The sequence below is a fragment of the Saccopteryx leptura genome, chromosome 6 (assembly GCF_036850995.1).
Source record: "Saccopteryx leptura isolate mSacLep1 chromosome 6, mSacLep1_pri_phased_curated, whole genome shotgun sequence".
Taxonomy (NCBI): Eukaryota; Metazoa; Chordata; class Mammalia; order Chiroptera; family Emballonuridae; genus Saccopteryx; species Saccopteryx leptura.
In genome coordinates this window covers 149,220,568-149,243,005 of record NC_089508.1, presented here as the reverse complement: position 1 = coordinate 149,243,005, position 22,438 = coordinate 149,220,568, and the positions used below count along the sequence as shown (strand labels likewise).

The 22,438-nt window shown below is 35.7% G+C and overlaps 1 protein-coding gene and 1 non-coding gene across 2 annotated transcripts in view; one reads left to right on the top strand and one right to left on the bottom strand.

Moving 5' to 3' along the window:
- Positions 1-22,438, top strand: part of CHSY3 (chondroitin sulfate synthase 3) — a 427,468-nt gene that overhangs the window by 397,172 nt on the left and 7,858 nt on the right. The gene's annotated exons all lie outside the window — the stretch shown is intronic.
- LOC136377951 (small nucleolar RNA SNORA29) lies at positions 3,578-3,710 on the bottom strand. Its single transcript, XR_010746550.1, has one exon. It is a non-coding gene; the product is annotated as a small nucleolar RNA SNORA29 (small nucleolar RNA).

Sequence of the window (22,438 nt, the reverse complement as noted above, 5' to 3'; positions counted from 1 at the left end):
GTTTCAATTTTTTGCAAGTACCTGTCCAATTTTCTCAACACCATTTGTTAAAGAGACTGTATTTACTCTATTATATGCTCTTACCTCCTTGGTCAAATATCAATTGGCTATAAAGGTGTGAATTTATTTCTGGGTTCTTTGTTCTGTTCTATTTATCTGTATGCCTATTATTATGCCAGTAGCAAGCTGTTTTGAGTATAATGGCCTTGTAGTATAACTTGATATCAGGAAGTGTGATACCTCCCACTTTATTCTTCTTTTTCTGGATTGCTGATTCCATTCGTGTTTTGTTATTTTTTTGGTTCCATATAAATTTTTTGAATATGTGTTCTATATCTTTGAAGTATGCCATTTGTATTTTAAAAAGAATTGCATTGAATTTATAGATTGCTTTGGATAGGATAGACATTTTAATGATGTTGAATCTTATTTTCCATTGACATGGTATATACTTCCACTTGTTTGTATCTTCCTTAATTTCTTATATCAATGTCTTATAATTTTCTGAGTACAGATCTTTAACCTCCTTGGTTCAATTTACTCCTAAGTACATTGTATTTTTTGTTGCAACAGTGAAAGGGATTGTTTTTTAAATTTTTTTTAGACAATTCATTGTTGGTGTATAAAAATGCCACTGACTTCTGAATATTAATTTTATATTCTGCCACCTTGCTGAATTCATTTATCAGGCCCAGTAGTTTTTGACTAATACTTTAGGGTTTTCTATATACAGTATCATGTCATCAGTAAATAATGATAGTTCTACTTCTTCTTTTCCAATTTGGATGCCTTTTATTTCTTTTTCTTGTCTGATTGCTGTGGCTAGGACTTCCAGAACTGTTGAATAAGAGTGGTAAAGGAGGGCACCCTTCCTTGTTTCTGATCTTAAGGGGCTTTCTTTTAATTTTGCCCATTGATTATAATGTTGGCTGTGGGTTTGTTATAAATGGCCTTTATCATGTTGAGGTATGTTCCCTTTATTCCCACTTTGCTGAGAATTTTGATCATAAATGAGTGTTACAATTTATCAAATGTTTTTTATGCATCCATTCATATTATCATGTGATTTTTCTCCTTCCTTTTGTTTATGTGATGAATCACATTGATTGATTTGTGAATATTGGAAAGCCTTGCCTCCCCAGAATAAATCTCACTTGATCATGAGGTATGCTCTTTTTCATGTATTGCTGGATCCTGATTGCTAATATTTTGTTGAGAATTTTAGCATCTAAGTTCATCAAGGATACTGGCCTATATTTTCCTTTCTTTGTAGTATCTTTGCCTGGTTTTGGAATGAGGATTATGCTCAACTCATATAAGGAGCTTGGAACTCTTCCTTCCTCTTGAATTTTTTTGAAATAGCTTGAGAAACAAAGGAGTTTGTTATTCTTTAACTATTTGGTATGATTTGTCTGTGAAGCTATCTGGCCCAGGACTTTTGTTTTTAGGGAATTTTTTGATAACAGACTGTTTCAATCTCATTTGTTGTTATTGGTCTGTTTAGGTTTCCTGATTCTTCCAGATTGTTTTTGAAAGATTATATGTTTCAAAGAATTTGTTCATTTCACCTAGGTTGTTTAATTTTTTGGCATACAGATCTTCATAGTATTTTCTTACAATCCTTTGTATTTCTGCTGTGTCAGTTGTTACTTCTCCACTCTCATTTCTAATTTATTTATTTGAGTCCTGTCTCTTTTTTCCCGTGAGTCTGGTTAAATTTCATCAATGTTGTTTAACTTTTCAAAGAACCAGTTCTTGGTTTAATTGACCTTCTATATATTTATTTTAGCCTCTATGTCATTTATTTCCAGTCCTATCTTTATTATTTCTTCTCTTCTGCTTCCTCTGAACTTTACTTGCTGTTCTTTTTCTAGATCTTTTAGATGCAGGGTTAAATTGTTTATTAGAGCTTTTTCTTGTTTCTTAAGGTATACCTGTAATGCTATGAACTTTCTTCTCAGGACTGCTTTTGCTTGGTCCCATAAATTTTGAGTTGTTGTATGTTCATTTTTTTCAAGGAATTTTTTTTATTTCTTTCTTGATCTCATTGTTAACCCATTTGTTATTTAATAAGATGCTAGTTTACATATGTTTCAATGTTTTTCAGTTTTCCTATTGTAGTTGATTTTCAGTTTCATCCTATTGTGATTGGAGAAGATGCTTGATATGATTTCAATCTTCTTAAATTTACTGAGACTCGTTTTTTGTTCTGGCATGTGGTCTATTCTAGAGAATGGACCATGAGTACTTGAAAAGAATGTATATTCAGCTGCTTTGAGGGAAAGGTTCTAAAGATATCTATTAAATCCAGTGATCTAGTCTGTCCTTTAAGGCTGCTATTTTTTTGTTGATTTTCTTTCTTGAGGATCTTTCCATTGACGTTAGTGGAGCACTAAAATTCCCTACTATTATAGTATTGTTGTTGATCTCACCTTTTATGTTCATCAAAATCTACTTTGTATATTTATGTGCTCCTGTATTAAGTGCATAGATATTTATAATGGTTATATCTTCCTGTTGGATTGCTCCCTTTATCAGTATGTAGTAACTTTCTTTATCCCTTACTATAGCCTTTGTTTCAAAGTCTATTTAGTCAGATATAAGTATTGCTACCCCAGCTTTTATTTTCATTTTCATTAAATATTTTTTCCATCCCTTCACTTTCAGTCTTTGTGTATCTTTTGTGTTGAGGTGGCTCTCTGTAGACAGCATATGTATGAGTCCTGTTTTCTTATCCAAGCAGCTACCGTATATCTTTTGATTGGAACATTTAATCCACTTACATTTAAGGTTATTATTGATATGTTGTTTTTTGCCATTTTATTCTTTAAATCTACATTCCTCTTTTTCTAGATTTTTTTTCCCCTTTATTCTGTTTACAACAGGCCCCTTAACATTTTTTTGCAGTGTTGGCTTGGTTAATGAATTCCTAATTTTTTTTATTGTCTGGGAAGTTTTTCATTTTTTTTATTTTAAATGATAGCCTTGCTGAATAAAGAAGTCTTGTTTTGCATTACATTGAATATTTCTTGCCATTCCCTTCTGGCCTCTAGTGTTTCTGTTGAGAAGTTGGATATCATCCTAATGAGGTTTCCTTTGGAGGTGATTGACTGTTTTTCTCTTGCAGCTTTTAGTATTGTTTCTTCATCTCTTAACTTTGATATTTTAATTATGATGTGTTTTGGTGTAGGTCTCTTTGTGTTTCTCTTTAATGGGACTCTGTGCTACTTGAACTTGTATGACTTTTTCATTCATCAATTTAGAGAAGTTTTCAGCTATAATTTCTTTAAGTAGGTTCTCTATCCCTTGTTCTTTCTTTTCTCTTTCAGGAACCCCTATGATGCAGATGTTGTTTCTCTTCATGTTGTCACAGAGTTTTCTTACAGTTTCCTCAGACTCTTTGAGCCTCTTTGCTTTTTCTCTTCTGCTTCCATGCTTTTGTTTTTCTTTTCCTTTAAATCGCTGATTTGACCCTCTGCTTCATTCAGCCTGCTGTTTATTCCTTCTTATAGCCTTCATTTCTGATATTGTATTTTTCATTTATGACTGATTCTTTTTTATAATTTCAATGTCCTTTTTTTTTCTGTTTAGCCATTTCATAAAGGAGGAGGACACAGAAAAACCCTCCCTCTTCAGATCATGGCAGCATTAATCTATCCCATAAGCATTCAATGTCCTTTTTGATGCTTGCTATCTCTTTATGTAGGTGTTTCTGATGTTCATCCATTGTTGCTCTAAGACCTTGTGCATCCTAAAAATCATTATTTTAAACTCTGCATCTGTTATCTTGGTTATATCCATCTCATTCAGTTCTTTTTCTTGGGATTTCTCTTTTTGATTCATTTGAATTGAATTTCTCTGTGTTCCCATTTTGTTTGTCTATAGACTGTTCCTTTGGGCTGTTTTTGTAGCTAGCTGAGTATATGGCAGGTGTTGTCTGTCTCCAGCTTCCAGTTGTGTTGTTTCTAGAACTTCTTGGGTTGGCATCCGCTGCTACTTGTTTACTACTACTGTTCTTTTTGCTATTTGTGTTGGCATTTTCTATGCCTTTGCTGGTATCTTAAGGAGCTCTTTTTTAAGATACCACTCTAACTAGGTTATTAAGTCCTGAGCTGATGCTCTTTGTACCTGGCTGCTTGATGTGCCAGTCTTGGATCTCCTGTCTTGAATCTTTCACAGACTAGTGAGAGTCATTACCTATGACTGGCCCTTAGCAACCTTCTTGAAGCTATATGTGATCCAGAATTCGTGGCTGCCGCTGCTGTGCCCAGGTGCCATTATAAATATCAGCTGCACTCCGAGGCTGACTTTTATCTATGGTGTGGCCTCTGTGTTCCTGCGTTGTGGTCTGCCCACAGGCTTGGCGCCATCACCACCTCCTCGGGCATTCAGGCATGGGCACTGCCAGGCACACAGGCCATTTTGCCAGGTGCCCACCCTGCATGCTCTAATAGCTTTTTGGTGGAGTCTTTTGGTTTTATTTTTAATTGTTTTATTAAGACAATCAACTTTAACGGGGTGACGTTGGTCAACTCTAGCACATAGATTTAGAGAAAACATCTCCAGATTATTTTGATATTTGATTATGTAGTATACCCATCTCCCAAAGTCAGACTGTGCTCCTTGAATCTTCATTTGGTTTCTATATGTTCCTCCTCTCCCTCCACCTCTTTCTTCTCCTTTCTTACCCTCCCCTTGGTAACCACTACACTGTTATCTATGTATATGAGTCTCAATTTTGTGTCCCACCTATGTATGGAATCATACAATTCTTAGTTTTTTCTGATTTACTTATTTTACTCAGTATAGTATTATCAAGGTCCATCCATGTTGTCGCAAATGATCCTATGTCATCATTTATTATGGCTGAGTAGTATTCCATAGTATATATGTACCTCATTTTCTTTATCGAATCTTCTATTGAAGGGCTTTTTGGTTGTTTCCATGTCTTGGCCACTGTGAACAATGTTGCAATGAACATGGGCTGCATGTGTCTTTACATACCAATGCTTTTGAGTTTTGGGGGTATATACCCAGTACAGGGATTGCTGGGTCATATGGCAGTTTTATTCTTAATTTTTTGAGGAACCACAATACTTTCTTCCATAATGGTTGTACTACGTTACATTCCCACCAACACTGAATGAGGATTTCTTTTTCTCTACAGCCTCTCCAACACTGGTTATTACGTGTTTTGTTGATAATAGCTAATCTAACAGGTGTGAAGTGGTATCTCATTGTAGTTTTGATTTGCATTTCTCTAATAGCTAGTGAGTATGAGTATCTTTTCTTGTATCTATTGGCTATTTATATTACTTCTTGGGAGAAGTATCTGTTCATGTCCTCTTCCCATTTTTTTTATTGGATTGTTTGCTTATTTGTTGTTGAGTTTTGTGAGTTCTTTATATATTTTGAATATTAGCTCTTTATCTGAACTGTTGTTCAAAATATCATCTCCCATTTAGTTGGTTTTTTGTTTTGTTGTCAGTTTCTTTTGCTGTGCAAAAGCTTCTTAGTCTGATGTAGTCCTATTTATTTATCTTTACCTTTATTTCCCTTGCCTTTGGGGACAAATTCATAAAATGTTCTCTATGGCCAAGGTACATGAGTTTAGTGCAGTGGTGCCTTGAGATACAAACAGACCAACATACGAATTTTCTAAGATATGAGCTGCAGCTCAGTCTATATTTTTGTTCGAGATCTGAGGAAAATTCCGAGATACAAGTTGTGATTTGGGAAGCTGCCACTAGTTCGTGCATTGGCACACGGGTCCAGTATAGGCAGTTTGATATATGAGTTGACTGACTTATGAGCTCGGTTACAGAACAAATTAATTTTGTATCTCAAGGTACCACTGTACCTCTGTTTTCTTCTGTGAAATTTATTATTTCAGAGTTTATATTTAGGTCTTTGATCCATTTAGAAATAATTTTTGTACAAGAAGACAAACCATAGTCAAGTTTTATTTTTTTGCATGTGGCTTTCCAATTTTCCAAGCACCATTTATTGAAGAAACCTTCTTTTCTTTATTGTGTATTTTTTGCTCCTTTATCAAAGATGATTTGACCATATACAGTGTGTCCGTAAAGTCATGGTGCACTTTTGACTGGTCACAGGAAAGCAAAAAAAGATGATAGAAATGTGAAATATGGTCAATTCTTGAGGATGTACCATGTACACTAGAGAAACATGTATACTCTGATGTTTTGGGATGAAATGTCCTGTAGATGTCTATTATATCCAGTTGTTCTAGGGTTTTGTTTAAGGCCGATATTTATTAATTTTTTTGTTTGGATGAATGATCTAGAGCCATCAGTGCTGTATTGAGGTCTCCAAGTATGATTGTATTTTTTTCAGTTTTTATTTTTAGATCAGTTAGTAGATGTCTTATATACTTTGGTGCTCTTTGGTTTGGTGAATATATATTAAGAATTGTTAACAAAAAAGAATTGTTATATCTTCTTGATTCAATGATCTTTTATCATTATGAAATGACCATCTTTGTCTCTGATTACTTTTGTTGTGTTGTAGTTAGCATTGTCAGATATAAGTATGGATACACCTGCTTTTCTTTGGATCTTAGTTGCTTGAAGAATTTTTTTCCATCTTTTCACTATGAATCAGTTTTTATACTTTATAGCTTTGATATGTTTCTTGAAGGCAGCATACAGTTGGATTTTCTTTTTTGATCCATTCTGCTACTCTGTCTTTTTATTGATGAATTCAGTCCATTTATGTTTAATGTAATTATTAATACATGTGGTTTTCAATTGCATTTTATATAATGCTTTCTAATAGCTGTATTTCTTGTTTGATTCTTCTCTTTTGTTTTTCTGTCATTTTTTTTTATTTGGTTGTATTTTATACTTCTTTTCTCTGTTTCTTCTTTTTTTTAAGCCATGCATTTCAGTAGTGGTATTTTCAGGGGTGGTTACCATTAGGTAGTTAAAAGAATATATATCATATTTATTGTAGTCCATTATCTCATACTTTGCACTCCATCCTCCTTTGTTACTGCTCATTTCTGTTTTCTCCCCTTTATTGTTGTCACAGATGATTCTTGTTCTTATTGTGTTCTTCTTAGAGCTTTTACTTGTGATGTTGTTTTGTTTTGTTCCTTGTATCTGGTTGGATAATTCTCTTTTGTATTTCCTGAATTGGGGGTTTTCTGGTGATAAAATCTCTCATCTTCTCTATATCTGTGAATGCTTTTATTTCCCCTTTATATTTGAAGGAAAACTGATGGATATAGAATTCTTGGCTGGAAGTTCCTCTCTTTCAGTACTTTAAATATTGGGGTTCACTCTCTTCAGGCTTGCAGAGTTTCAGCTGAGAAATCTGATGATAACCTAATGGACCTTCCTTTGTATGTTGTTGTCTTCTTTTCCCTGGCTGCCTTAAGGATGTTTTCTTTGTCATTTATTTGTGATAGTTTCATTATGATGTGCTTTGGAGTAGGCTTGTTTGGGTTATGGTAACTCAGTGTTCTGTTTGCTTTATGGATTCAAAGTTCTAATTCCACAGGCTTTGAAAATTCTCATTGATTATTTGTTTGAATATGTTCTCCATTTCTTTCTCTCTCTTCTCCTTCATGTATTATGTTTTTTTATCTCTGTTTTGTTCCTTTTTATGGTTTCAATTTCCTTGATGAAGTATTCTTTTTGTTCACTAAATTGTTTTTTAAGCTCACTAAATAGCCTTTTAGAGCTTCCTTGTATTTCACTGAGTATTTTTAAAACATCAGTTTTTAATTCCCTGTCATTTAACTATAAGTTTTCCACATAATTGAAATTGTTTTCTAGAGGTTTTCTATCATATTCAATATATCTGAGCTATGTCTCTGTGTTTTGGATCCATGATATTTTATTTCTTTTTTCTTAATTGCATTCGAGAGTGGTATTGTTAATAACACTAATAAGAAATAATTAAGAAAATAAAATAAATGTTGAAAAATAGTGAAAAATTAAAATTCTATAATGATAAGTTAAACAAAAACTATAGAGAACAAGGAGTAGGAACTGAGGACAGATGATAGAATAGAAAAAAAATAAAGTAAAAAACAAGTTAGGCCCTGGCCGGTTGGCTCAGTAGTGGAGCGTTGGCCTGGCGTGCAGAAGTCCCGGGTTCGATTCCCGGCCAAGGCACACAGGAGAAGCGCCCATCTGCTTCTCCACCCCTCCCCTTCTCCTTCCTCTCTGTCTCTCTCTTCCCCTCCCGCAGCGAGGATCCATTGGAGCAGAGATGGCCCGGGTGCTGGGGATGGCTCCTTGGCCTCTGCCCCAGGCGCTAGAGTGGCTCTGGTCGCAGTGGAGCAACGCCCCGGAGGGGCAGAGCATAGCCCCCTGGTGGGCGTGCCAGGTGGATCCTGGTCAGGCGCGTGCGGGAGTCTGTCTGACTGTCTCTCCCCATTTCCAGCTTCAGAAAAATACAAAAAAAACCCAAGTTAAATGCGACAAGGTAAAATATGAGTCTGAAATATAATAATTTGATGATAAATGACAATTAGATGAGAGCCAAAAAATGAGAAAAAGGAAGAAAAAAATACAGGAGAAGAAATGAGAAGGGAGAATAACGAGAAAGGAGAATAAAGAGAAAGGACAAAAAAATAAAATACAAAACAAGGAGAAAGAAAAAGAATAAAGAAAAAAAGAAGTAAATGTTTCTGAAATGAACCCTCACAGAAAACAAGAATGAAAAATGTAACAACTGTGGATAATGTAGTTCAAAAGGAAAATTATAAAAAATGAAAAAGGAAGAAAAAATGACAATAATTACAAAAACCATTGAAAAATTTTTAATTTTTCCTGGTTTTGAGAGGTGGCTTCCATTTTTTTTTTTTTTTTTGGCAGGTGGTGCTGTTTTATAAGTTTTACCTCTGTATGGCTCTTGGGCAGAGGTAGGCTGGGCCTCAGTCCCATTGGCAAGCAGGGCTTTTAGGGCTTTGCAATTATCTGGCTCTAGTAATGACAGTCTCAGTTTTCCAAGTGCCTCTCCATATGTCCCTCCCACTAGAGCTAGCAGCCTGGAGACATACCTGTGGGGACGACCTCAGCTACTGTCCTTGCAGCAAGGGAATCTATGCACAGCCAGATGCCCCCCTCCCAACTGCTCAAAGCACAGTTCTGGGGAAGGCAGTGGGAACATGCAGCCAGCATGAGCAGGCAGTGCAGGGCACAGACCAAGGACCAAGTTCCTTTTTGGTACACAGAGACAAAATTCAATGGGCCAGTGGGCTTATCTGGCATGCCTCAGCATGCTGCAGTTTTCATCTCTATGGGCCTTTCCCACTTGCTCTACTTGATAGCCCAAAACAGTCCATGTGTGTGTCCAGCTCCCATGACTGCACACAGATGGTTGCAGCCACCATTCAGGCGCCCAGCCTAGGCATTCTCAGGACAAGGTTCTTGGCCCATGTGCATGCCCAGCACTGGGGTCGTGGAGCCAATAATGCCCGAAGATGCTGGTGCCCCTGCAGGTGCCCAGTGTTGAGGATCGTGGAGCCAGGAGTGCCCAAAAATGCTAGTGCTCACATAGGTGCCCAGCACTGTTAATCTTAGGCAAAGCACCTCGGCCCACACCTGTGCCTGTTGATGCTAGATGGGGCCACTAGCACTGCTGGGAATACACAAAGATGTTGGCACTGGCCCATGCAGGCACTTTGTACTGGTAATTTTAGGTGGATCCCAACACCCTTGTGCTCGTCCAGTGTCCACAATCTCAGCCAGATCTGGCATGTTCTTTCCTTTGGGCGCCAACCCTATCTCTGCTCCATTCCCACTAGCATAGTCTGTCCTCTTTGCCCTACTCCAAAAAAAGGTGCCCTACCTCAGATCAGTGTGGAAAGCAAAATGCCCCGTCCTCCATCTCATATATTCAGCCACTTTTCCACCCAATTGTATCTTTGTCTGGTGTGTGTAAATTTCGGGTGCTCCTAAGGTTTTTGTATTTTATTTTTCTTCTGTATGTTTAGTTAAATTTGTTGAAATTTCAAAGGGAGAGATTAGGAGAATCTCTCACACCACCATTTCTCTAACGTCACCTTTTTTGGGATTTTTATATACAGGATCATGTCATCTGCAAAAAGTGATACCTTTACTTCTTTCCTGATATGGATGCCTATTATTTCTATCTGTTGCCTGATTGCTCTGGTTAAAACTTCTAGAACTGTGTTGAATAAGAGTGAAGAGAGTGAGCCTCCCTGTCTTGTTACTGATTTTAGAGGGAAAGCCTTCATATTTTTACCATTTATTATGGTTTTTTATGACAGTTTGCCATTATTATTTTGAGGTGCTTTCCTTCTATTCCAATGTTATTGAGTGTTTTAAACAAATGGATGTTGTATCTTATCAAATGATTTTGCTACATTTATTAATAGGATCATATGGTTTTTGCTTTTGTTTTATTGATGTAGTGTATCACATTGATCAATTTATGTATTTTGAACCATCCTTGTGCTTCTGAAATGAATCCCACTTGATCACATTTGCATCTGTATTCATTAGAGATATTGGTCTATAGTTTTTTTTTTCTGTTTTCCTTGCCAGGTTTTGGTATGGGGGTTATGTTGGCAGCATAACATGTGTGGGGAGTATTGCTTCCTCTTCTATTTTTTGGAAGATTTTGAGAAAGATAGGTACCAAATCTTTTTTAAATGTTTGGTAGAATTCCCTAGTGTAGCCATCTGGTCCTGGACTTTTGTTTTGGGGAGGTTTTTGACAATTATTTCTATTTTCTCCCTGTTTATAGGTCTATCTAGGTTTTCCAATTCTTTGTGACTCAGTCTAGGAAGATTGTATAGTTTTAAGAGTTTATCCATTTCTTCTAGGGAAGGGAAGTAGAAGAGAGACTCACAAATATTTAATCTTTTTTATTCTTTATAATTTAGTTATGTAATATTACATAACTACATGAAGAGTTTTATTGCCCTTAATGCAAATGCCTAATGATCTTTTATTCTTTAAGATCAGTAAATATATTATAATGGTTCTAAGCAAAATAGTGAATTTTCAAATTAAAACTATTATTTTCTCTCAATTATTTTTTTCAAATTTTAATAGTAAATTTCTTAAGGTGTGTCCTACTTCTCTGGTGATAATGATATAATAACAATACCTAATTCTAAATATTAAATAAAAATACACATATATCATTCCATAATAATAAAATACCTACTGTTATAGTCTTCAAAGATTTGAAAAATCTGAGTGTGGAAAAGCAACCAGGTGAAATACTGGAGATAAAAAATCTGCTATGGTCTTGGTGTTATTTCTTTTAGGTCACTTTCTCTAAGAAAACTTCTGTGATATATTATTTTCTCTTGTTCTCATTGTCTCTTTACCTATATATTCACACATATATTTGTGTACATACATATCAGAAATATATACCAAATTCTTTATACATGTATATGTATACTTTTAAAATAAGTATTTTATTAATTGGCAAGAAACACATCTTAAGTAACAGTTTAATGAAGGTTCACAAATTGAATGCATATATAAAACCATGACCTAGATCAACATTGACAGCACTCTAGAGCTTCCAGCTCCCTTTCTTGATCTCTGATCACTATTCTAATAGTTAACAGCATAGGTTAGCTTTCTTTCTTTCTGAATATCATATAAACAGAATCAAATACATATATTTTTATACATGGCTTCTTTCACTTATTTGTGATATTTTCTCACATTGTTGTGAGTAGCAGTGTTTCATTTCTTTTCACTGATGTATTGTTTTTTTTTAAATGCATATACTATATTTATTTACTTATCCATTTTACTCTTCATGTACATTTGAGTTACTTTCAGTTTGGGGTATTTTGAATAATGCTACTATGAAAATTCTTATATATGTTTAGGTATATCATGTATGCATTTGTATTGGATGTATATCTAACAGTAGAATTACTCGATGATGTCAGAGTAATGGTTATGTGAGAGATACTCCTGATCTCTCCCCTTAAATTTCAACAAATTGAACAACTATAATGTAATAAAGAAGCCCCAGCTGTGCTCTCAGGTGCATGTGAAAGATTTGCACACTGAATGGACTAAAGGTGGGACAGGGTAAAAAGTAAGGCAGAAAATAAAACACATTCACAATGGTCTTTAGAGAGGAGAGGAGACAAGTGTGGAGTGACAATTTTTTTTTCTGATAGACCATAGGGGGGAGGGAATCTAGAGCTCTTTGGATATTGTCAAGGGGGTACATAGAGGGGAACTCAGAGTAACTAGGTCTTCTTTTGCTTGGAGGAACAGTGAAACAGAAAGGCAGAGGAAGAGATAAACCAAAGCAGACAGAGAATGGGGTCATGGCCAGTGTTCCCATTGTCTGCCTGCAGCCCACACTCCACAGAGACAGAGAAAGCTAAAGTGCAGCCACCACAGCCTCCCAGATCTTGCCTCCCTCGCCTCACAGTACCAAGAATGGCAGAGAAAAACCACACAGCTACTTCTCCAAAACCACTCTCTCCCCTGAAGAACAAAGGTGCTCTACATTTAATCCTTGGGTTTATTGGGACATGGAAGAAATGCCCGGAAGCTTGAGATCACAATTGCTAGAGCTGTAAAGCCAGAAACCTAAAACCTTAAAGATGTAGCCACGAGGCTGAAGCTGCAAAGCCTTATGAACACAATGTACCCACCAACATGACTGCAGCCCACCTTCATCACTGAGAGCCACATCTCAGCAGAGGACAGTTCATAAACGTCACAGAGCTAAAAGTTGTAATACAATGACATCTACTGGAAGAAACCTCTCAAAACTGAAATGAATTTTTCTGTTTATTTCCTTTTCCTTTTATTTTTTTTTTCTTATTCTTTTTATCTCTTTTGCTCTTTTGAATTTCATATTTCTTCATCTTTATATTCTTATTTTCTGTGGGTGTTATTTTGATTATTTTGTGAGCTCTTGATCTTTTTTGTGTGATTTTCTTGTCATAATGTCCTAAATACTTATTTTTATTGTATTTATTTTAATATTTTATTTTTTAGTTGTTTTCTTTTAGTTATGATTCTAAAAAATGCCAGTATCAAATACTTGAAATAAAAAGAAATTGAATGCCATCAAGGAAGAATAAATTAAATACATGGCTACACAAGACAGAGACATAGTTCAGAAAGAAAATAAAAAATCACCAGAAAAAAATCTCAATCACATTGGAAAATTGGAGTTAAATGATAAAGATTTCAAAATTAAAGTTTTGAAAATACACAGTAAGATATGGGAAGACACCAGTAGTCAACTTAATGAGCTCAGAAAACTAATTAATAATTTGTTCAAATTAATGAACAAAATGCATATCACACCAAGGATATTGACACTTTAAAAACACAGATTAAAAACTCAATACGTGAATTGAAGACTAAGGTAGCAGGTATAGCTAACAGAACAAGCCAGATAGAGGAAAGAATTAATGACATTGAAGACAGGCAGCTAAAGATGCTACAGAGAGAAGAGAAGAAAGAGACATGAATTAAAAAAATTGAAAGAACTCTATAAGACTTGTCTGACAGCTTCTGAAAGAGAAATATAAGAATAATTGGTTTATCAGAAGAAGAGATGAGAATTTTCCAAGTCTACAGAAAGTATTAGAGCCTCAAATCCAAGAAGCAAACAAAACACCCAGTTATGTCAACCCAAACAGATCTACTCCAAAGTACATTGTAATAAAATTGTTAAAAATCAATGACAGAAGATTCAATGACTTGCGGACCTGAAGATGGCAGCAGAGTAGGCAGACATACAGACTCCCAGCTCACACCACCGAACTGGATTACAAACTAATTTAGGAACAATCAGCATGACAAACCAACTCTGGACTACAAGAACAGCTCTCAAAAACCAAGGAGCAAAGAAGAAGACACAACAAACCTGGTAGTGAGTGCCTGAATCTTCCCTGCTTACAGGAACAGAGTGCGGGGGGGGGGGGTGAGGCTGAGAGCCCAGAAAGGCTCTAACTCCAAGGAAAAGAGCAGAAATTACTGCTCACAGCCACTTGCCTGGTGACCAGGGAATGAGGTGTGTTGAAAGGGCCAGCTTGTCTTACAAAAAGGGGAGAGAGAGAGACAGATGGTGAGGGGCAGAGGAATGCAGGGGACAACCTGAGAAGCTGACTCATCCACTGCTGGAGGTGGCCATAGCTGGAGGCAGGGCTGATCCTTCCACAAAACAAAAGACTAAAGCACTTCCAGGTCACAGATCTCCAGACATCTCTCACCTCCAATCAGCGCAGCAAGACACACCTGTAAACAAGAAGTGGGGAGGAGTGGCAGTAACTCAGGTCTCCATGGAGATCTGAGATACACCTTCCCCTACTGAAGCTGAGAAAACACCCTGCCCGCAGAGAGAGAAACTGGCAGAAGAGACCTTCAGAGTCTCAGGTTATACCCACCGCATTCCTGGATACAGTTTCAAATAAGCCCCCTGCTGAGATCAGTAAACAAGAATATCAACTGTTAAGAAAACAAATCAAGACTTCAAAGAGGCCCAAATCCAAAAGTGGATTACAAATAATAGCTGATGCCAACCCAAAAAGACCTAGAAATAATACAATTGAAAACTGGAGGCAGACAACACCAAGCCTAGACTCAACCAGCTCTATAAACAAAACACCCAAACACAGAGACATAATGAGAAGACAGAGAAGTGCAATCCAAATGAATCCACAAGAGAAACATCCAGGAAATAATCTGAGTGATATGGAAATAACCAAACTTCCAGATGCAGAGTTCAAAATAATGATGATTGTAAGGATGCTTAGGGATCTTAGAAGAACAGTGGATGGTCATTACAAACACCTAAATAAAGAAAAAGCAAATATAAAAAAGGATATTGAAATATTAAAAAAGAATCAGTTGGAGATGACAAATACAATATCAGAAATGAAGAGCACAATGGAAGGAATTAAAAACATAATGGATGGAGCTGAGGATTGAATCAATGAGCTGGAGCACAAGTTGAATGAAGGCATGAAAGCAGAGAAGAAAGAGACACAAAGAGTCTGAGGAAACTCTTAGAAAGCTCTGTGACAACATAAAGAGAAATAATATCTGCATTATAGGGGTTCCTGAAGAAGAAGAGAAAGAAAAAGGGATAGAGACTTTGTTCAATAATATCATAGCTGGAAACGTCCCTAAAATAATGCAGGAGAAACTCTCACAAGCTCAAGAAGCACAGAGAACTCCATTAAAGAGAAACCTACACCAAGAAAAGTCATAATTAAAATACCAAAGCTAAGTGATAAAGAGAAAATATTAAAAGCTGCTAGAGAAAAAAAGGCTATAACCTTCACAGGAGCCCACATAAGGATGACATCCGACTTCTCAACAGAAACACTTGAGGCCAGAAGGGAATGGCAAGAAATATTCAAAGTAATGCAGAACAAGAGCCTACAACCAAGACTACATTATCCAGCAAGGCTGTCATTTAAAATTGAAGGAGAAATAAAAAGCTTCCGAGACAAAACAAAACAAAACAACTCAAGGAATTTATTACAACCAAACCAATGCTGCAGAAAATGTTAAGGGACCTGTTATAAACAGATCAAAGTGGGAAAAGAATATAGCAAAAGAGGAATACAGCTTTAAAGAATAAAATGGCAATAAACAACTACATATCAATAATAACCTTAAATGTAAATGGATTAAATGATCCAATCAGAAGACATAGGGTAGCGGCATGGATAAGAAAACAGGACCCGTACATATGCTGTCTACAAAAGACACACTTTAAAACAAAAGATGCACATAGACTGAAGGTAAAAGGATGGAAAAAACCATTTCATGCAAATGGAAATGAAAAAAAACACTGGGTAGCAATACATATATCAGACAAAATGGACTTTAAAATAAAGGATATAGATAGAGATAATGAAGGCATCTACATAATGTGAAAGGGAACAATCCAACAGGAAGATATAACTATTATAAATATCTACGCACCTAATATAGGAGCACCTAAATATAAAAAGCAGACTTTGATGGATATAAAGGGTGAGAACAAGAGCAATACTATAATAGTAGGGGATTTCAATACCTCACTAACATCACTAGATAGATGCTCAAGAAAGAAAATTAACAAAGAAACAGCAGACTATAGGACACACTAGATCAACTGGATTTAATAGATATCTTCAGAATCTTTCACCCAAAAGCAGAATATACATTCTTTTCAAGTGCTCATGGTACATTTTCTAGGATAGACCACATGTTAGGGCACAACAGTGGTCTCAACAAATTTAAGAAGGTTGAAATCATATCAAGCACTTTCTCTGATCAAAATGGCATGAAACTAGAAATCAACCACAACAAAAAAACTCAAAAATTGTCAAACACATGGAAACTAAATAGCAAGTTGTTTTATAACGAATGGATTAAGAATGAGGCCATAGAAGAAATTAAAAAAATTCCTAGAAACAAATGATAATGAGCATACAACAACTCAAAATTTATGGGACACAGCAAAAGCAGTACTGAGAGAGAAGTTCATAGCACTACAGGCACACTTTAAGAAACTAGAAAAAGCTCAAATAAATAACCTAACTGTGCATCTAAAAGAACTAGAAAAAGAACAGCAGGTAAAGCCCAAATGTAGTAGAAGGAAGGAAATAAAGATCAGAGCAGAAATAAATGACATAGAGGCTAAAGAAACAATACAGAGGATCAATGAAACTAGGAGCTGGTTCTTTGAAAAGATAGAAAAGATTAATGAACCTTTAACTAGACTCACCAAGAAAAAAAGAGAGAGGACTAAAATAAATAAAATTAGAAATGACAGTGGAGAAATAACAACTGACACAACAGTAATACAAAATATTGTAAGAAAATACTATGAAGAACTGTATGCCAAAAAACTAGACAACCTAGATGAAATGGACAAATTCCTTGAAACATACAATCTTCCAAAAATCAATCTAGAAGAATCAGAAAACCTAAACAGACTGATTACACCAAATGAGATCAAAACAGTTATCAAAAAACTCCCAACAAAGAAAAGTCCTTGGCCTGATGGCTTCAAAGTGAATTCTTTCAAGTATTCAAAGAACTAACTCCTATCCTTCTCAAGCTATTTCAAAAAAGTCAAGAGGACGGAAGACTTCCAAGCTCCTTTTATGAGGCAAGCATAATTCTGATTCCAAAACCAGGCAAAGACAACACAAAGAAAGAAAATTATAGGCCAATATCCCTGATGAATATAGACGCTAAAATCCTCAACAAAATATTAGCAAACTGGATCCAGCAATCTATGGAAAAAATTATGCAGCATGTTCAAGTGGGATTTATTCTGGGGAGGCAAGGCTGGAACAATATCTGCAAATCAATCAATGTGATTCATCACATAAACAAAAGGAAGGAGAAAAACCACATGATAATTTCAGTAGATGCAGAAAAAGCATTTGATAAAATCCAGCACCCATTCATGAAAAAACTGTCAGCAAAGTGGGAATATAGGGAACATACCTCAACATGATAAAGGCTATCTATGACAAACCCACAGCCAACATCATACTTAATGGGAAAAAGTTAAAAGCAATCCCTTTAAGATCAGGAACAAGGTCGGGGTGCCCCCTTTCACCACTCTTATTTAACATAGTCCTGGAAGTCCTAGCCACAGCAATCAGACAAGAAGAAGAAATAAAAGGCATTCAAGTTGGAAAAGAAGTAAAACTATCATTATTTGCAAATGATATGATATTGTATATAGAGAACCCTAAAGTCTCAGTCAAAAAACTACTGGACCTGATAAATGAATTCATCAAAGTGTTAGGATATAAAATCAATACTCAGAAATCAGAGGCATTTTTATACACCATCAATGAACAGTCAGAAAGAGAAATTAAGGAGACAATCCCCTTCACTATTACAACCAAAAAAATAAAGTACCTTGGAGTAAATTTAACAAAGGAGACTAAAGACTTGTACTTGCAAAATTATAAAACATTGATAAAAGGAATCAGGGAAGATACAAACAAGTGGAAGCATATACCATGCTCATGGTTAGGAAGAATAAACATCATTAAAATGTCCATATTACCCAAAACAATTTATAAATTTAATACAATACCAATTAAAATACCAATGACATACTTTAAAGATATAGATCTCATATTTCAAAAATTTATATGGAACCATAAAAGAACACGAATAGCCTCAGCAATTTTAAAAAGGAAGAATAAAGTGGGAAGTATCACACTTCCTGATATCAAGTTATACTATTATACAAGGCCATTGTACTCAAAACAGCCTGGTACTGGCATAAGAACAGGCACATAGGTCAATGGAACAGAACAGAGAACCCAAAAATAAACCCACAGCTCTGTGGACAACTGATATTTGACAAAGGACGTAAGGGCATACAGTGGAGTAAAGACAGCCTCTTAAGTAAATGGTGTTGGGGAAATTGGACAGCTACCTGCAAAAAATGAAACTAGACCACCAACTTACACCATTTACAAAAATAAACTCAAAATGGATAAAAGACTTAAATGTAAGCCGTGAAACCATAAGTATCTTAGAAGAAAACATAGGCAGTAAGCTCCTCTACATCTCTCGCAGCAATATATTTGCTGATTTATCTCCACGGGCAAGTGAAATAAAAGACAGGATAAACAAGTGGGACTATATCAAACTAAAAAGCTTTTGCACAGCTAAAGACAATAAGAACAGAATAAAAAGACAAACTACACAATGGGAGAACATATTTGACAATACGTCTGATAATGGGTTAATAACCAAAATTTATAAAGAACTTGTAAAACTCAACACCAGGAAGACAAACAATCCAATCAAAAAATGGGTGAAAGAAATGAATAGATCCTTCTCCAAAGAGGACATACAGATGGCCAATAGGCATATGAAAAAATGCTCAACATCACTAATCACTAGAGAAATGCAAATTAAAACCACAATGAGATATCACCTCACACCAGTCAGAATGGCGCTCATCAACAAAACAACACAAAATAAGTGCTGGCGAGGATGTGGAGAAAAGGGAACCCTCCTGCACTGCTGGTGGTAATGCAGACTGGTGCAGCCTCTGTGGAAAACAGTATGGAGATTCCTCAAGAAAATTAAAAATGGAACTGTCTTTTGACCCAGCTATCCTACTTTTAGGTATTCCTGATACCCATTACATTATCATTTGAATTTTCAGTAGTAACTCTACAAGCCAGAAGAGAGCAAACCAAAACATTCAAAGCACTGATAGAGGAATCATCAGCAAAGAATACAATATCCATCAAAGTTAGCCTTCAAATATGAAATACAAAGAAAAACATTTACCCTAAGAACACCATAGAACTGTTCCAAAAGGAGAAATGCACCCCCATGTTTATGGCAGCATTGTTCACAATAGTGAAGATCTGGAAACAGCCCAAGTGTCCATCAGTGGATAAGTGGATTAAAAAGCTTTGGTACATATGCAATATGGAATACTACTCAGCCATAAGAAATGATGACATCGGGTCATTTACAATAACATGGATGGACCTTGATAACATTATACGGAGTAAAATAAGTAAATCAGAAAAAACTAAGAACTATATGATTCCATACATAGATTGGACATAAAAATGAGACTCAGAGACATGGACAAGAATGTGATGGTAAGGGGGGGTGAGGAAGGAGAGAGAGGGGGTGGGGGGGAGGGGAGGGACACAAAGAGAAGGTGACAGAAGAGAATTTGACTTTGGGTGAGGGGTATGCAACATAATCAAATGTCAAAATAATCTGGAGATATTTTCTCTGAACATATGTACCCTGATTTATCAATGTCACTGCATTAAAATTATTAATAAAAAATGTAAATAAAAATCAATGACAAAGAAAGAATCTTAAAGGCAGCTAGGGAAAAGAAGCACATAACATATAAACGTAAGCCCATTACATTATCATTTGATTTTTCAGCAGTAACTCTACAAGCCAGGAAAGAGCAAACCAAAACATTCAAAGCACTAAAAGAGGAATCATCAGCAAAGTATACAATATCCATCAAAGTTAGTCTTCAAATATGAAATAGAAAGAAAAACTTTTACAGATATACAGAAGCTGAGGGAATTTATCAGCAGAAAACCCCCACTGCAGGAAATATACAAGAAAGTTATTTGACCAGACACAAAGAACAGAACAAATCTAACCAAGCAAAAGCTCCAAAAAAGTCACAAAAAACCCCAGGATAATCTGTAACAACAATAACATAAAAGAGGAGACGATAAATATCTGCAGTACCAAGGGAGGATGGAGTACAGAAGCACTCAGGACAAAGGACCCTTATACATATGAACATTTTTCTCTTAATAACATAATGATATGTTATGTTATTATGAAAACATGACTGCCATGAAAAAGCCACTGCTTAAACACACAGCTTAAAAAGAAACTGGTGATATTCCATACTTCTTTATCCTAACAAAAACAATGAACAGAAAAAAAGAGAAAAAACAAACAAAAAGACCTACCTCCCCCCCCCCCAAAAAAAATGGCTATTGCAAATCTTAAAGTGTCAATAATTACCTTAAATGTAAATGGACTGAACTCACATCAAAGAGGCAGAGTAGCAAATTGGATCAAAAAGAAAAACTCAATTATATACTACCTTCAAGGGACACATCTAAGCTGAAAGTACAAAAGTACATACAAAATGAGAGGGTAGAAAGTGATTCTCCAAGCAAATAATATCCAAAGAAAATCAGGGGTAGCCATAGTCATATCTGACAATTCTGACTTCAAGACAACAAAGAAAACCAGAGACAAAGATGGACATTTCATAATGATAAAGGGGATATTGTATCAAGAAAACATAACACTTCTTAATATATATGCACCGAACCAGGGAGCACCAAAATATATGACATCTACTAACTGATCTTAAAAAAAAAAGCAGACAAAAACACAATCATACTTAGAGATTTGAACACATCATGGACAGCTTTAGACAGATCATCCAAACAAAAATTGATAAAAAAGTATCAGCCTTAAATGACATTCTGGACCAAATGGACATAATAGCTATTTATAGGACATTTCTTCCCAAAACATCAGATTATACATTCTTCTCCAGTGTGCATGGAACATTCTCAAGGATTGAACATATATTGGGCCACAACTAACATCAAATTCAAGAAGAATGAAATTACACCAAGCATATTTTCTGATCATAAGGCTTTGAAATTGGCCCCAGCTCAATGGCTTAGCAGTATAGCATTGGCTCAGCATATGGATGTTCCAGGTTTAATTCCTGGTCAGGGCACACAGGAGAAACAATCATCTGCTTTTTTACCCTCCCCCACTCTCTTTTCTCTCACTATCTCTCTCTTCCCTTCCCACAGCCATAGCTCCGTGGGAGTAGGTTAGCACAGGGTGCTGAGCATAGCTCCGTGGTCTTACCTCAGGCACTAAAATAACTTGGTTGCTAAGCAACAGAGAAATGGCCCCAAATGGTCAGAGCATTGCTTTATTGGGTGCTTGCCAGGTAGATCATGGTCAGGGAACATGCAGGAGTCTGTCTCTTTGCCTTTCTGCTTTTCACTTAAGAAAAAGAAATGAAGCTTTGAAATTAGAATTCAACTGCATAAAGGAAGTAAATAAACCCACAAACATGTGGAAATTAAACAACATACTTCTAAAAAATAACTGGGTCAAAGAAGAAATAAAAGAAGAAATCAAATGATATATACAGACAAATGAAAATGACAAAATGACATATCAAAATTTCTGGGATGCAGCAATAAGAGAGAAGTTTATATCATTACAAGCTTATATCAAGAAACAAGAGAGATCCCAATAAACAACCTAACATCACACCTTAAGGAACTAGAAAAAGAACAACAAAGGCAACCCAAAATCAGTAGAAAAAAAGAAATAGTAAAAATTAGAGCAGAAGTAAATGAAATAGCAAATAAAAGTGTTGAAAAAATTAATACAACAAAAAGGTGGTTCTTTGAAAAGATCAGTAGAATTGACAAACCCCTGCCTAGACTCACTAAGGAAAAAATAGGAAGGACTCCTATAAAGAAAAGTCTAAATTAAAGGGAAGAAATCACCACAGACATCATAGACATACAAAAGATCATAGTAAAATATTATGAAAGATTATATGCCACCAGTTTCAACTACCTAGTAGGAAATGGATAAATTCCTAGAACTATACAATCTTCCTAGACTGAGCCACAAAAAAAAAATGGAAAACCTAAATAGACCTATAAGCAGGGAGGAAATAGAAACAACTATCAAAAACCTTTTTAAAAACAAAAGTCCAGGACCCGATGGCAACACTAGTGATTTCTACCAAACATTCAAAGAAGATTTGGTAGGTACCTATTTTTCTTAAAGTCTTACAAAAAATAGAAAAAGCAATACTCCCCAACACATTTTATGAGGCCAAACTAACCCTCATACCAAAACCTGGCAAGAACAACACAAAAACAGAAAACTATAGACCA